Here is a 15,054-nt window from a genome sequence, read left to right as displayed (position 1 = left end):
GCTCTGCATATAAAGTAATTGTGTAAGTCATGTGACAGGCTTTCCAACAATAAAGCTGAAAGAATAGTCATCAGCTATTTTTTAAGTATGTCATATGTTATTCTTTGCCAAGATTACCCAATGCTTATGAAACCTTCTTGGACCAATGTTGGGCTGTTGTTTTCAGTTAGATTCTGATTTAATTTTGTGCGGTTTGAGTGTTTCTTTGACTAATTGCCAAAGGCTGGCAGGATTAACTCTTCATTTTAACAACCACAACCGGTGAGCTCACACCATAATGGTGATTACAAAATGTATGAAAAATAGAAATCCTGACATGATCTGAAGTATAAGGAACACAGAATTGCCTTGAAGTTTACATTAAGGAGCCGAATCTGCAATTCCTGTACAGGTGAATGCTGGACATAGAGGGCACAAAAACCAGTAGACAGTCTACAATCACATTCTCAATGTTATTCCTAGTATTTCCATTGACCTGTGCTGTGTCAGGTATTTATTTTGATGCACATCTATCAGAAGTACCTTTAGATGTGCATACCTTAACCGTAGCTTTTAGATTGTTGAATTTGTTTCTTTGAGGAGAAATTGAGGTCTGCAGATGCTGGAGATCAGAGCTAAAAATGTGTTGCTGGAAAAGCGCAGCAGGTCAGGCAGCATCCAGGGAAATTCCTGAAGAAGGGCTTATGCCCAAAACATCGATTCTCCTGTTCCCTGGATGCTGCCTGACCTGCTGTGCTTTTCCAGCAACACAGTTTTAGCTAGAATTTGTTTCTTTGCCACTTTGGTTTTTTTTGCCTTGCATTCCCTTGTGAAATTAGCCTCTTGTTTCACTTGAGTGAAGAAATAATTTTTTTTTCTGAACTTTTGGAGCAAGATTTTCGTTTTGGGATTGGGATCCTGGTATCAGGCCCATTTTGGACACCGATCAATGTTGGCCCAGTGCAATCTCTGGGATTTTGAAAGTGTTGTTTAATCCATGGCCTTAAAGTGTGCTCGGTATATGCAGTGCATAGTGGGCAGGCTCCAGTGCTGCCTCCAGCAGTGAAGGATGTAGCTAGCCGGTGCAGATAAGGGAGACAGAGACCACCTCTCTCAACACTTGTAAATGACATGGTGCCACGTTGACTTGGCCTCCATAAAAGTGGTTCCAAGGCAGGTAGTTTCCAGCATTGCTGCTGTTATTTTCGAGGTCAAACACCTCTAGCCTTTCTAGCAAGACAATTTGAAATCTAAACAGTCCATTCCAAACCAAATCAATTCACTCAAGTTGTTGTGACATTACTGAGTATTCTGTTGTATCTTTACTGTGTAGAGAATGAGGTGCAGCAGGATCAGTGACAAAGGTGCCTTCATCTCACAAAGGTGGAGTGCACAGATTTCACAAAGATGTGGTTCCCATACAGTCCAAATACATGCCAAACCCACCTAACCATATTCATGCCAAGTGGATACTCCTCTGTGTGGAATGTGTATGTGTGGAAAATGATTCGTGTTCTCCCTTTTGTTGATGTTAAGTCTCAATGTGCTCCTCCACATTTGTGATTTTTATGCTACATTGTAAGCTGTTTAATGCAAACATTAATCAATAAGGCAAAGAGAAGAAATTTCAAAGGAGGCATATGCTAAATTCATAAAATAATTTATAGGGTAAAATTTTATTGGAAATATGAGAAACATGCCGCTGGGGCTGTAAGTGGGAGCTGACCCCACTTTAGTGAGTGATGGGACCACTAGCAGCATATAGCCAAAGCACTATCCAATCCACTGGATGGTTGCTGAGCAACGTCTTCAGCAACATCACCAGCAGTACAGGAAGAATGGGTCTCAATGAGAAGGCACCCTTAAAGTGATGATAACATTGGTTGAGTGGGGCAATGGATGGGGAGGAGAGGGAATTTGTGGGGAATTGTCATTATGTGAAGGCAGCCTTTGCTGCTGGAGGAAACCTTCTGTGTGCCCATAAAGGACCTTCCCCCCCACCCCGATCAAACATGCTGGGAGTCCACCAGGTTTTATCAGCCAAACCTAGAATCCCTACAGTGTGGAAACAGGCCTTTTGGCCCAACAAGTCCACACTGACCCTCCGTGGAGCAACCCAACCAGACCCATTTCCCCCAACCCTATTATACTCCTGACTAATGCACCTAACCTATGCATCCCTGAACACTATGGGCAATTTAGCATGGTCAATTCACCCTCACCTGCACATTTTTGGAGTTGGGGGGGGACCAGAGCATCCGGAGGAAATTCATGCAAACACGGGGAAAATGTGCAGACTCCATACAGACAGTCGCCCAAGGTTCAAATCCGGGTCCCTGCCACTGTGAGGCAACAGTGCTAACCATTGAGCCACCATGCCCTCTCGATGCAATTGAAAGTGGTCCTTTCTCATTAAATCTATGGTTGGGCATGTAAATTGCCAACTTTTGCTGGCTGTGATAATAGGAAAAACTGAGGACTGCAGATGCTGGAGAGTCAGAATCGAAAGTGTGATGCTGGAAAAGCACAGCAGGTCAGGCAGCATCCAAGGACCAGGAGAATCAATGTTTCGGGCATAAGCCAGTGAACGAGTCCCAGGACTTGCATGTTATTGGTGGAATGGGAGGGGGAGTTGAAGTGTTCGGCCATAGGGCAGTGTGGTTGTTTGGTGTGTGTGTCCCAGACATGTTCCCTGAAACACTCCGCAAGTTGACGTCTTGTCTCCCTGATATAGAGGAGACAACATTGCCATGTGGTTGAAGGGTCCCAAGGCAGAAGATAAGGCATTCTTCCTCCAGTCATCAGGTGGCTTGGATTTTGCAGTGAACGAGTCCCAGGACTTGCATGTTATTGGTGGAATGGGAGGGGGAGTTGAAGTGTTCGGCCATAGGGCAGTGTGGTTGTTTGGTGTGTGTGTCCCAGACATGTTCCCTGAAACACTCCGCAAGTTGACGTCTTGTCTCCCTGATATAGAGGAGACAACATTAACAACAGCGGGCACAGTAGATGAGGTGGGTAGATGTGCAGGAAAATCTCTGCTGGATATGGAAAGATCCTTTGAGGCCTTGGATGGAGGTGAGAGGGGAGGTGTGGGTGCAGGTTTCCCACCTCTTGTGGCAGCAAGGGAAGGTGCTAGGTGTGGAGGGTGGGTTGGTAGAGAGATGGACCTAACGAGGGTGTCACGGAAGGAATGGTCTCTGCCTGTGATAATAGGTGTGAGAAAACACTAATTCCCTTCCTAATGCCAACCCTTTCCTTCAAAATTTACCAGCCCCTCTGTATACCCAGCGTGTCCCAAACAGCCAGACAATTCAGCTTGGTATATTTAAATCACTTGAATCATGCAGATAGTGACAACACCTTGCAGGGCAGAAAAATGCAGTTGATTGGCTGGTGAGTATTGCTGCATTGTAACTAACTTGAAGAAACACTGAATTAGTCAGGTTTATTAATCTGTCTTAATATGTTTATTGATGTTGCCAATGTTTATTATCAGGTACAAGGTTAACAAACTAATAAAGAAATGACAGGATAGCTTCAATCTTGAGAATGGCTACCCTGTGTAATGTGGGAGCTCCAGGATATTTCCCAAGTACTGGCAATTGCCTTATCAAAGATAGAAAGAAGTGTTGTTATGAAAGGATGTGAAAGCATGGTCACTGAGCAGGCAGGTAATTAGTAAACAGGACTTGATGTGGGCTTGAATTTAGACAGCAGAGTTTTACAATGAGTTCAAGTTGAAGAAGCTTGGATGAACGGATGCTGGCTAGGAGAGCTGTAGAATAGGCAGACCGACAGGTAGCAGAAGCGTGGATGAGGGTTTTAATCGCAAGTGAGCTGAGGCATTAGAGGAGATGACTAATATTATGAAAATGGAAATAAGTGGCTTTGGTTCTGGAGCGGATATGTGGTCAGAAGCTTACTTGGTAAATATAAAACGAAAGTTACGTGTAGTATGAGTCTCACAGTTTTATTAGGGAGAGGCATAGAGTTGGTGATTCAGGACTAGAATTTATGGTGCTGTCAGAAGGAAAATTATGCTCATCCAGGTCTGTATGTCAAACAGGCAGGTTGGAACAACATCAAAGAAATCATAGGGCAGAATCTTATAGGGACCTGAGCAATGTAGGCTCTGCAAGATTTATGGCAGAATCAGGTGAGCAGTCTGGTAAGCCTGTCTTGACATCAGGTGTATTTCACTGCATCTTTTATGCTTTTGCCGAGAGGCAAGGTGCATTTCTTGCTAGGCAATAGTGAGTTACCAACTAAAGGTATAGCTTGTTAAATTATTTATTAATGCCACCTCATTAATATTGAGTTTCCTATCTCACCAAACAAGCTAGATATTGACAATTCTTGACATGGAGGTCAGACGTCAGCTTGCTGCTTGCTCCAAAGAACCTCCATGTTGAACATAGGTACCAAAATTTCAGGACATGCTTCATTTGCAATGGCGGAATGCAAACCCATCCTTCGAAAATGACATCTGATGGGTCAGCTTCTAATAAACCTCATGACGCATAGAGTAATTCAGCATGGTAACCATCCTTCAGTCCAATTCGTCCATGCCAAACAAGTTTCCCAAACTAGTCATACGTGCCTGCGTTTGGCCCATATCCCTCGAAACCTTTCCTGTTCATGTAGCCAGCCAAATGTCTTTTAAATGTTGTAACTGTACCTGCATCTACCACTTCATCTCTGATTCATTTACAATAAATTTCTGCACTTCATTACTGCAGCTAGGGCTGCACTGGTAACTATTGTAATGCTGCTGCAAGGCCACTGTTTGCTTAGGGACATGCACCCATCTCATGGACTTGTTCAATCTACATTTCCAGGCTCTCCACTTGCTGTCACAGCATTCAGTCACTCTGAGACTGTCTGGATGCTCATAGCATCTCTGCTTTGTACAGTCTGACCTTTCAGACAGACATAAAGCCAGAAAGCTTGTAATGGTTGCTAACAAGCCTCAGTCAAGTCAACAGGGATAGCTTTATTCAGAGGATCCCAGCACAGTAAGACAAGGGTAACCTCTGACGTCTGTTGAGGGTCTTGGACATGATCAGTCAGCCGTTTGAGTGTTCAGAGTCAGGGTACTCTCTACATAAGGGGAGTGGAGCTAAATGTCGGGCAGTTTACCATCTGTCTTAAGTCCTTCTTCTGAATTATAAGTTGTTTTCCTCCTCAAATAAGGGAGAGGAACAGATATTACAGGAAATGAAATTGGGTGGTACAGTTGTTACTATTGGTCTAGATGGGAATGTGCCTGAAGTGAGTGAGTAGGCAGTGCAGAGAGCATGCAGCATTAGTGGTGTCGGGTAGGGTGGGTGTAAGCATGGGGAAGTTATTGCAGGCAGTTGTGAGAGTGGTAGAGCGTGAGTCTTGTTGGGAGGTGAGTGAGATAGCAGAAATAGTGTAAGGAGAGAAGGTGGTGGCATTAAAGCTGACAGAGTAGAGAAAGTCACTGACCATCTTCCTATAGTGCTGGGTATTTCTACAGATAGCTAAGACTGCACTGACCAGGCTGGCATGGACAATGTAGTAGCCTCCGCTGCTGGCCTTGGGAAGAGGATGTGCTGTGTCTATGCCAACCCATCCAGCAGGACCTCAAAGTCCCTGGCTGAAAAACAGGCTGCTAATTTCCCTTTATCTGCATACTTAGGGCAGGAATAGTATAGAGACAAAAAAACTACAAATATTGGTATCCAAAACAGAGGCAGGAGGCTGGAAGAACACAGAAAGCCAGGCAGCGTCAGGAGGTGGAGAAGTCAAAGTTTTGGGTGTAACCCTTCTTAAGGTCTGGGAGTGGGTGTAGGGGGAGCGCACACAAAGGGGATGGCGGGTGCAAGGTGGTGAAGTGGGGATAGGTGAAGATAGGTAGAGGGTATGACCTGGTTGATCAAAGGTATGACCTGGTTGATCCATTTGGTGGCAGGGAGCAGTGGAAGGGATGGGGAGGGGCTGGGAAGGGAGTCGGGGGCTGGGGAGGGAGGTTACTTGAAATTGGAGAACTCAATGTTGAGTCATCCGGACTGTAGGCTGCCCAGGTGGATGATGAGGTGGTGTTCCTCTAATTTGCGCTGTGGTTCATTCTGGCAATGGAGGAGACCAAGGATGGTCATGTCAGAAAGGGAAGTGGGAAGGGGAATTGAAATTGAAATGGGAGGTCCACTCGGCCCCCTACAGGCCTAGCTGTGATGCTTGGTGAACCATTCCCTAAGTTTACATCGGTCTCCCGCCCATTTCGATTCCCCCAACCATTCCCTTTCCGACATGGCCATCCTTGGTCTCCTCCATTGCTAAAATGAACCACAGCGCAAATTGGAGTAACAACAGCTCATCATGCACCTGGGCAGCCCACAGCCCGGAGGACTCAACATTGAGTTCTCCAATTTCAAATAACCTCTCTCCCCATCCCCCGAATCCCTTCCCAGCCCCTCCCCATCCCTTCCACTGTTCCCTGCCACCAACCGGATTCATTCATCCTATGACCAACTAAGTCATACCCTCTACCTGTCTTCACCTATCCCCACTTCACCACCCGGCACCCCATTTATCTGTAGCTCCCCCCAACCCACCCCCTGTCCTGAAGAAGAGTCAACCTTAAACGTTGACTTCTCCACCTCCTGATACTGCCAAGAATTGTACAGGGCAGATCGGGGCTTTTTAAAGATGGCGTGGGTGTCAGCGATGTTGATCTTTGGTAGGTATCCACTGAGTTGTGACTCATTCCTGGAAGGCATGTGATAAGATGGGGATAGAATTGAATGAGAAAGATGCTTTTGGGCTTGGTAGTAGTTAATGAAGTGAGTTTGATAAGACAAGGCAAGAAATCTCAAAATCTCTGAAATAGGATTTTCATCGAGCATCCATCCAAAGATTTGATGCAATCCACACAACCCGATTTTGATGGTAAATCCATTGTGTTTAAATGTATTCATTTGGGCATTAACTGGGGATTCACTTCTGCTCCTAGAAATAGGATTAATTAAAACTGTGATTAGGAAGTGCATGGTATCTGTGAATAGAAGATTGTAGGAGTGCAAAATTGATTCCAATTCCACCACTCACAGCTGGGCTTTCTAAAATAGTGGTGAAGTAGAGCTGGTTGTTGTTAGTATACAAGAGTATTCTGAAGTGATTTCAAGTGATGCCATCTACAGATAGTACGTAAATGAGAAATAAGAAGGTACCAGTGATAGATCCTTGGGAGATTTCCGAGATATGGATGCTAAAGCAGAAAGAAGTGACTTTGAAGATAATTTTCTAGTTACAGCTGGATAAATAAGAATGCTAGTGCTTTTTCTGTGATTCTATATAGAAACACACAATAGAATGCCACTGCAAATTAAGGACGATTCTAAGTGATGAAGTCCTCAGCGGGTCAATCCACTGTCAACTCCTTTAAAAGATCCAAATGATGTAAATTAATGCATAGAAAGATGTTTTGATGCTTGGGGCTAAAATAGAGCTCCCATTGAATCTGTAATGCTTAAATCTAAATTTCCTTCTTTAACTCAGCCACAAAGTAGATGCTGAGCTAACACTTAAGAGAATAATATAATCCTCCAAGCATCCTGGATTTGAGCTGAAATATGAAGATGTTTGCACTAGCCCACACATTGGCTTTTGAGGAGGGTTTTAAATCAGAGGTCCATCCTTTTTTACTTAGAGCTTGCAAAATAGACTGGCATGAACTAAACCAGCAAAGTTCTCCTTTATGCAGGTTGGCTGTTTTCCCCAGGTGATCTTTTACAATTTTTCTGACTGCCAGTTTATCTTATGCTTTTACCGACAGTCTTGGGCACCAGTTCACTTAACAAAGCAAATTATAAAATTGTATTTAAACCTGGAGGAAAGAAGTTATTTCTCTTCCAGTTCCATTGCCTTGTTGGATTTTGAGGCATTTTCCAGAGTTTGAAAGAACACATAACCAGCTCTCTCTTTGACATCATATCTGGTTAATTATGATTTTGGTGTTAACTTCTTTGCTTGTACATTTTCATTCAGCTGATGTATATCAACATTGTGATGTTAACTGTGTTAGATCAGTTTGTTTACTGATCCATGTTCAAGCAGGAAATTAAGTTTGGGCAGAGGTCACAGGAAGTGCATTAAAACTATAGAGCTACAACAAGTGCAGAAAAATATGCTGCAATTCAAAGTAAAGCAAACATTGTGAAACAGAACATCTCATTTATTCCTCTCAATTTTCTCTCCTCCTTTCCCAGAGGGATTGAATAGTGTTTGGCTCAGATTTCACAGACACTTGCCCAACGCTTGCTGCTGCGTTGATCTTCATTGGCCAGTGGCCCTAGTCAGGATTTTTGGGTGGGTTAAATTTCAAGAGCAAAAATTAGTTTGTAAAATTCTACTGTTTTCTTTGTCCTGCAGCTGAAACTCTACCTTTGTCAGAATAGAAAGAAGAAACAATCATGATAATTACATGAAGAGAACAGTTTCAAAACCTAATGATTTGAGTCGGACTCAAATCACAGCCAAGACGGTCATGGCTAAATAATCTTAATTGTGTTTCTCTAAATGTCCAAACTTCCATGAGTTGGCTTCAATGGCAGCTAATACTTTCTATGATGTTCTGGGCAGAGGAAGAAGAGATCATATTTCTCTGGTTCTTAATTTTTAAAAACATTTTTTCCTGTTTTTAGACCTTTAGACCCTAAACAAATGAAGTGGGTCAGTAACTTGCATCCTCCTCCTCGAGTGCATGAGGAATTTCAGATAGGGCGGTAAATCAAACATTGGCCTTTCATGTCTATGATGACTCCTTCTGGGGTTTTAATCCAATCCTGATGGATAATCTAAAACAGCCATCTTTTGTTTTGAGCAGGTAAGTTTCTCCTGATTCTTTGTCAATCAGACATAGGCTGTAATATGACTAGTATGATTTGGAAAATTGGCACAATCATTGACATATCTTGGGCAAAGGTAAGGAGAATGACAGCAACAGGATACAGTGGGTACTAGAAGTCTGAAACAAGCACAGAGAATGCTGGATAAACTCAACAGGTCTAGTAGCATCTGTGGAGAGAGAAACAGAATTAATGTTTCATGTCCAGTGTAACACTTCTTCAGAACTGATTCTGAAGTTCTGAGTTCTAGAGAAGAGTAATACCCGATACAAAACATTAACTATATTTCTTTAATAACTGTGATTATGCATCTGAGTTATTAGGAAGAACTAAAGAACTGGAACTACTTACATGAGAAGGTGCAGAGATGACTATTGTAGTGCTCAATTAGTTAATGGAGACTGACAAGTTAAATGTAAATAATACATTTAATAGTCACACATTCTACAAATAAGTAAAAGGTGAAAAGAAAGTTCATCCATTGGAGACTTTGGATCACTGATTGGAAGCATTAACTCTGAGTAGAATCTCATAGGGGTCTCAGTGATGTAGGCTGTCATTAGATTTGTCACAGAATCACATAAGAAGTCCAGCAAGGCCTTCCTTAGAATTGGGAGCATCCTGCTCCATTTATTATGCATTTGCCAAGCAGCAAAGCAAGATTCTTGCAAGGTCGCCAATTTAGGGAGGATTATAGGTTGTTAAACATCTTACTAACCTCACAACTCACCTCATTAATATTCAGCAACAAATCTTACCAATAAGCAAGAATTCTCATCATGGAAGTCAGAGCAGGTATCTGGCAGCCTCAGCTCACTGCTGGCTGCAAGAAGCCTTCATGTTGGACACCAGACACAAATATCTCAGGGCATATTTCATGGATACTGGCCACATGCACATCACATCCATGGAATTGGCATCTGACACGTGCCAGCCTCTAAGAATGCTCACGGTACAACTCCAGGCCACCATAAATACACTTCTGCACTTCAGTACTGAACCTTGTGTAGCATTCGTAAATATCGTTGTAATGCTGCAGCACTGGGCTAAGGGACAGTCCGACTAAATTTATGGGCTCTTAGCATGCTATCATAGTGCTCATTCATTTTGATCCTGCCTGTATGCTCCCAGCATCCTTGCCTTGCCTTGCCTTGACTTTTTGTACTTTGCCCCCTCAGCCAGAGATACCATTACTTCTCTCATGCCTCAGTATTTAGCATGGATACAAAAGAAATAAGATTGTCATGGTTGTTTGTAGGCCTCAGTCAAGTTCAGGAAGATAGCCTTCATTCAGGAGATCGTGCACTGTAAGCCAAGGGCAACCTCCAGTACCACTCCAGGCCACACTCGGGCAGTCAGTCAAGATCCTCACCTCATAGGAAGTGAGGAACCAAATGTCAGACCGCCAGTACCTGACTTGAGTCTTTTTTACTGCATATTGTGGGCTGTTTTCCTCCTGGACTAAAAGGAAGCAGATATTACAAGAGATGAAAGTGGGTGCTGTAGCTGTTACTGTGCAAGTTGGGAGTGACCTCAGTGAGTGATTAGGCAGCACTGAGGGAATGAAGGGTTATTGGTATTGGGGGTTTAGGTGGGTGACAGTGGGTAGCGGAAGATATTGCAGCCAGTAGCAAAAGTGATAAAGCATGAATGCCACTGGGAGGTGAATAAGGTAGCAGGTGGAAAAGTAAGATGGTCGTACTTAGACTGGTGGAGAGAAGGACATTGACCTCCTTTCTATAGTGTTGAGTATTGAGCCAGATGGCTGCATCTACTCCAAACCAATTGGCAACATTGGATTAGGCTGGCATTATTTGATGTTGGGGCCTGTTATGGACTAGGCCAGACCACTCAAAACATTCTTGAGCAGGCAACCCAGACCATAACTTTGCAATTTATTTAGGTACGTGTACAGTGAGAATTACCAGGAGTAAGCTAGCTAGGTTGACCACTGGGTTTTAAAACAGACAGAAATTTATTCACAAAATTACATAATGAAACACAAAGAACAGAATAAAGAACCCCTATAGAACTCAGCCTGTCCAAACTAGACTTAATTATGCTGTTCTGAATATACACAACTGTCCCAATAAGCAAACCCCCTTAAAACACAGTTAAAAAATGGAACAGATGCTTACACGTTGAAGTTAGAAGAGCAGAAAGAGAGAGAGAGAGAGAGAGAGAGTTTCCAGACAGCTCACTGTTGAACTCCCAACTAGTTCTGGACTGAACTGCTCAGCTAGAGAGCTGACCACTCCCCTTTCACTGTGCAGGTCACTTCTAAAACATGATCACTTTGACCCGGAGTCTCATCTGTTTACATATAAACAAAAAGGCCTCTCAATACTCTTTAATCTCGGTACCAAACCAGTCTAGTTGGCACTGGGAGCGTTTACAACCCCTCTGAAAAAAAAGTAAGAATGTAGTATACTTGAGAAAAGGAACAGCTTTTAGAAAAAAGGAACCAGCTTTGTGACAGGCCCCACTGCTGGTCCTGGGGGAAGAGGAAGTCCTGTGTCTTCACATCCCATCTAGCAGGATTTCCAGTACCCTCCCCACAAAATGGGCCAGCAGTTTTCCGTGTCTGTCATGTCCAGGGAAAATGACAGGAACTGTGCAAGGCAGCTCAAGATTGAGGGCTTGTCCGGGTGCGTGGCAGGCTTTCAAAGGTGACACAAATGCTGGTGAATTCTGGGACATCTGGTGAGGGGTGAATTTTCTGGGAATGGAGTAGAAACATGAGGCTAGACTCATGATGGATGCCATTGTAGCAGGTAGTTAATGTGGTTAGTTTGGTAAGATATGGCTAGAGAATGTACTAAGGCTCAGAGCAAGAATGCTCCAAAGTACTTCATACAACTTGGACTTGGCCAAAAAAAGTAGGATTCAGCACACTGTGTCTCTCTTCATAGACGCTGCCTGATTGCTAAATATTTCCACTTTTCTTTGGTTTTATTTTAGATTTTCGGCATCCACATTGTTTGCTTCACTACTCTTAGGTAACAAGTACGTAAGGTTATCTATCCACTTGCACATTGGGCTAGACTGGATCAAGAGTTAAGATTAGAGTGGTGCTGGAAAAGTACAGTAGGTCAGGCAGCATCTGAGGATCAGGGAAATTGACATTTCGGGCAAAAGCCCTTCATCTGGAATGCCCAAAATGTCAATTTTCCTGCTCCTTGGATGCTGCCTGACCTGCTGTGCTTTTGCAGCACCACTCTAATGTTCACTCTAATCACCAACATCTGTAGTACCCACTTCTGCCTGGATCAAAAGTCATCAGACCTCTCTGCTCTGCCAAAATTTCTCACCGTAGATTCCAGAAGAGCAAAGATAACCTTTTATTTCCAGTACCAAGTGACTTATAACCCCATTCTCTTGTTGCCTTCACAACAACACTGGACCTTTTGCCTCTAACTGTGTATCTTTAAATTATGCCTCTGATGTGCTACGGATAGTGGTGATGTCCCTGCAGTGTTACCCACAATATGTAATCACCATTAACTGAATAGTGACAAAGTCAGAGGTCTAGGACAGAGGAGTAAATACTGATGTTAGACAAGTATGTTGCTCAATCTTTACTGCAATTTTAGAGTTCACAGTAACACAATTGATGTGAGCAAAGTATTCAAGAAGTACACAGAATTGCTGCTATAATAAAATAAAATCAAGAACTGTGGATTCTGGAGATCTGAAGCAAACAAAAACAAATTTGCTGGAGAAGCTCAGCAAGTCTGGCAGTGACTGTGAAAAGAGAAAACAGTGTTAACATTTCGAGACCAGTGACTCTTCTTATAGAATCGCTGTTGACATAAGCAGTTGGCTCTTTAACCATGTGCTTTGGAAGCAACTGATGCTCTTCTTGCTGAGGATTTTGATATCTGTAAAATGTTTGACTTTTCTGTTCCTTATTCTTACCAGTGAGCATTGATACTAATGGTTGTCCACTTTTTAGAGAATTTACATATTGTTCAAATGATTTAAAGTGTTCATATTTGACAGACTTAGATATACACAACACTAAACTAATATCGCCCCAAGCAACATCAGTTTTGTAATATTAATGGGAAGAGCAGTTTTAATGTGGGTGGCTTAATCAGGATATTCAGATTGAGGGTATATCCAGACAGGTGAGATGTGTTTGAACTTGTATGTTTAAATGCTGTAATGATGCCCTTCCTTATTTCTAAATTCCAAGTGGGAGCAAAAATCTCACTTTGAGCTTTACGAATTTCTTAAAAAGGGATTTGCTTCAGTATTTGGTTAAACTGGGATTAAAGCCTCCCACCTTGTATCATGAGCAGGCAAAAGAGTTAATGATTAGATAATTATTAGGAATGTATGAGAACATGATAATCATTACAAAGCAGAACGATTAACTTAATTTTAATGTCGGGGAGTTGATGCAGCATATGGGCACTAATTGCATCAGATAAGACTCTAAGCTGTAAGAGCAAAATTAGGCCTTTTGGCCCATCAAGTTTGTTCCTTTAAGTTCCTGAACTCTATTCTCCTGCCTTCTCTCCACAATCTTTGATCCCCTTACTAATAAAGAATCTATCTATCTCTGTTGACACTGCATCTACGCTACAGCTATGCCAATTAACACTGAAGTGGATGCATCATGTATGTTAAATGCAGATGAATATATGAACAATGCAAAGACCCTGTTTTAAATACACATCAGTTATCCTCAGTCCAGCAGTTAAGGAAGTTATCCTGCAGTTAGGCCTCATCTCAAATATTTTATTTGGTTTAATTCAGCAACCTGGATTTTCCCCTATGGGTCAGAATGCCAATGTTGGAGTCAAATGAACATCACACTTGGGAAATAGACAGTTGTTAGTGATTTTCTTTAAGATTAGATTCCCCACAGTGTGGAAACAGGCCCTTCGACCTAAAAGTCCACACCAACCCTTCGAAGACTAACCCACCCAGATTCATTTCCCTATATTTCACCCTGAATAATACCCCTAACACTATGGGCAATTTAGCATGGCCAATTCACCTGACCTGCACATCTTTCGGAATTTTGGAGAAACTGGAACACCCAGAGGAAAGCCATGCAGACATGGGGAGGATATGCAAACTCTACACAGACAGTCTCCTGAGGCTGAAATCAAATCTGGTTCCCTGGCGCTGTGAGGCAACAGTGCTAACCACTGAGCCACCATGCCATCCCTACATTAAAATCACCCATAATTATTGCTGCACCTTTCTTACTATCTACATTATTGTTAGTTCAGGAGCCTATAAACAACTCCCATAAGTGACTTTTTAGTTCTGCTATTTCTCATCTGTACATGTGATTTGGTATGTTCTTTTGAAGAGATGAAGGGCTTACACCCAAAATGTTGATTCTTCTGCTCCTCGGATGCTGCCTGACCTGTGATTTTCTAGCATCACACGCTGGACTCTGATCATCTACTAAGTTCACTTTCCAACACACTTCTCTGCTATTCATTGCTTGAGAGACCAAAAATCCATCTATATCAATCTCAAATATGTTCAGATTGGAGCAAACATCCACAGCTCTCTGGGGCAGAGAATTCTAAAGATTCATGACTCTTTCAGTGAAGAGATTTCTCCTCATCTCAGACCTAAATGGGCAGCCTCATTACCATGAGACTTTAATGCTATGTTTTAGATGCTCAAGCCAAAAGAAACAATCTCCCTGTGTCAACATTGTCAGACCTCTTCAGTATCTTATTTGTTTCAATGAGATCACCCATCGTTTCTCATCTTTTTCTTAAGTGGGAGACTTATAGTTTTAGTCATTTCCTATGGTTCTAGTCTCTCCCATAATAGGGAACATCCTTTCACCATCTACCTTGTTAAGTCCCTTCACGATATTGTGTTTCAATAAGGTGACTTCTCATTCACTTAAATTCCAGTAGATATAGCACAAAGTGCCCAACCTTTCATCTTAAGATAACCCCTTCATCCCAGCAATGATTTGAGATAACCTTAACTACAATTATCGTCTTTTTGAATAAGGAGACTAAAATTGAACAGAATACTCTCCATATGCTGCACAAGTGCCGCAAAATATTTCTACTGCAATACTCCACTCCTCTTTTAATAAATAACAACATTTCATTTCTTAATCACTTGCTGTTCCTCCATACAAATGTTTTATGATTCATATATCAAGAAACTCCATCCTTCTGTAACTTGGAGTTCTGCAGTGTCTCTCCATTTGAAT

The sequence above is a fragment of the Chiloscyllium plagiosum genome, chromosome 8, assembly GCF_004010195.1.
Source record: "Chiloscyllium plagiosum isolate BGI_BamShark_2017 chromosome 8, ASM401019v2, whole genome shotgun sequence".
Lineage (NCBI taxonomy): Eukaryota > Metazoa > Chordata > Chondrichthyes > Orectolobiformes > Hemiscylliidae > Chiloscyllium > Chiloscyllium plagiosum.
This window is presented reverse-complemented; position numbering follows the sequence as displayed.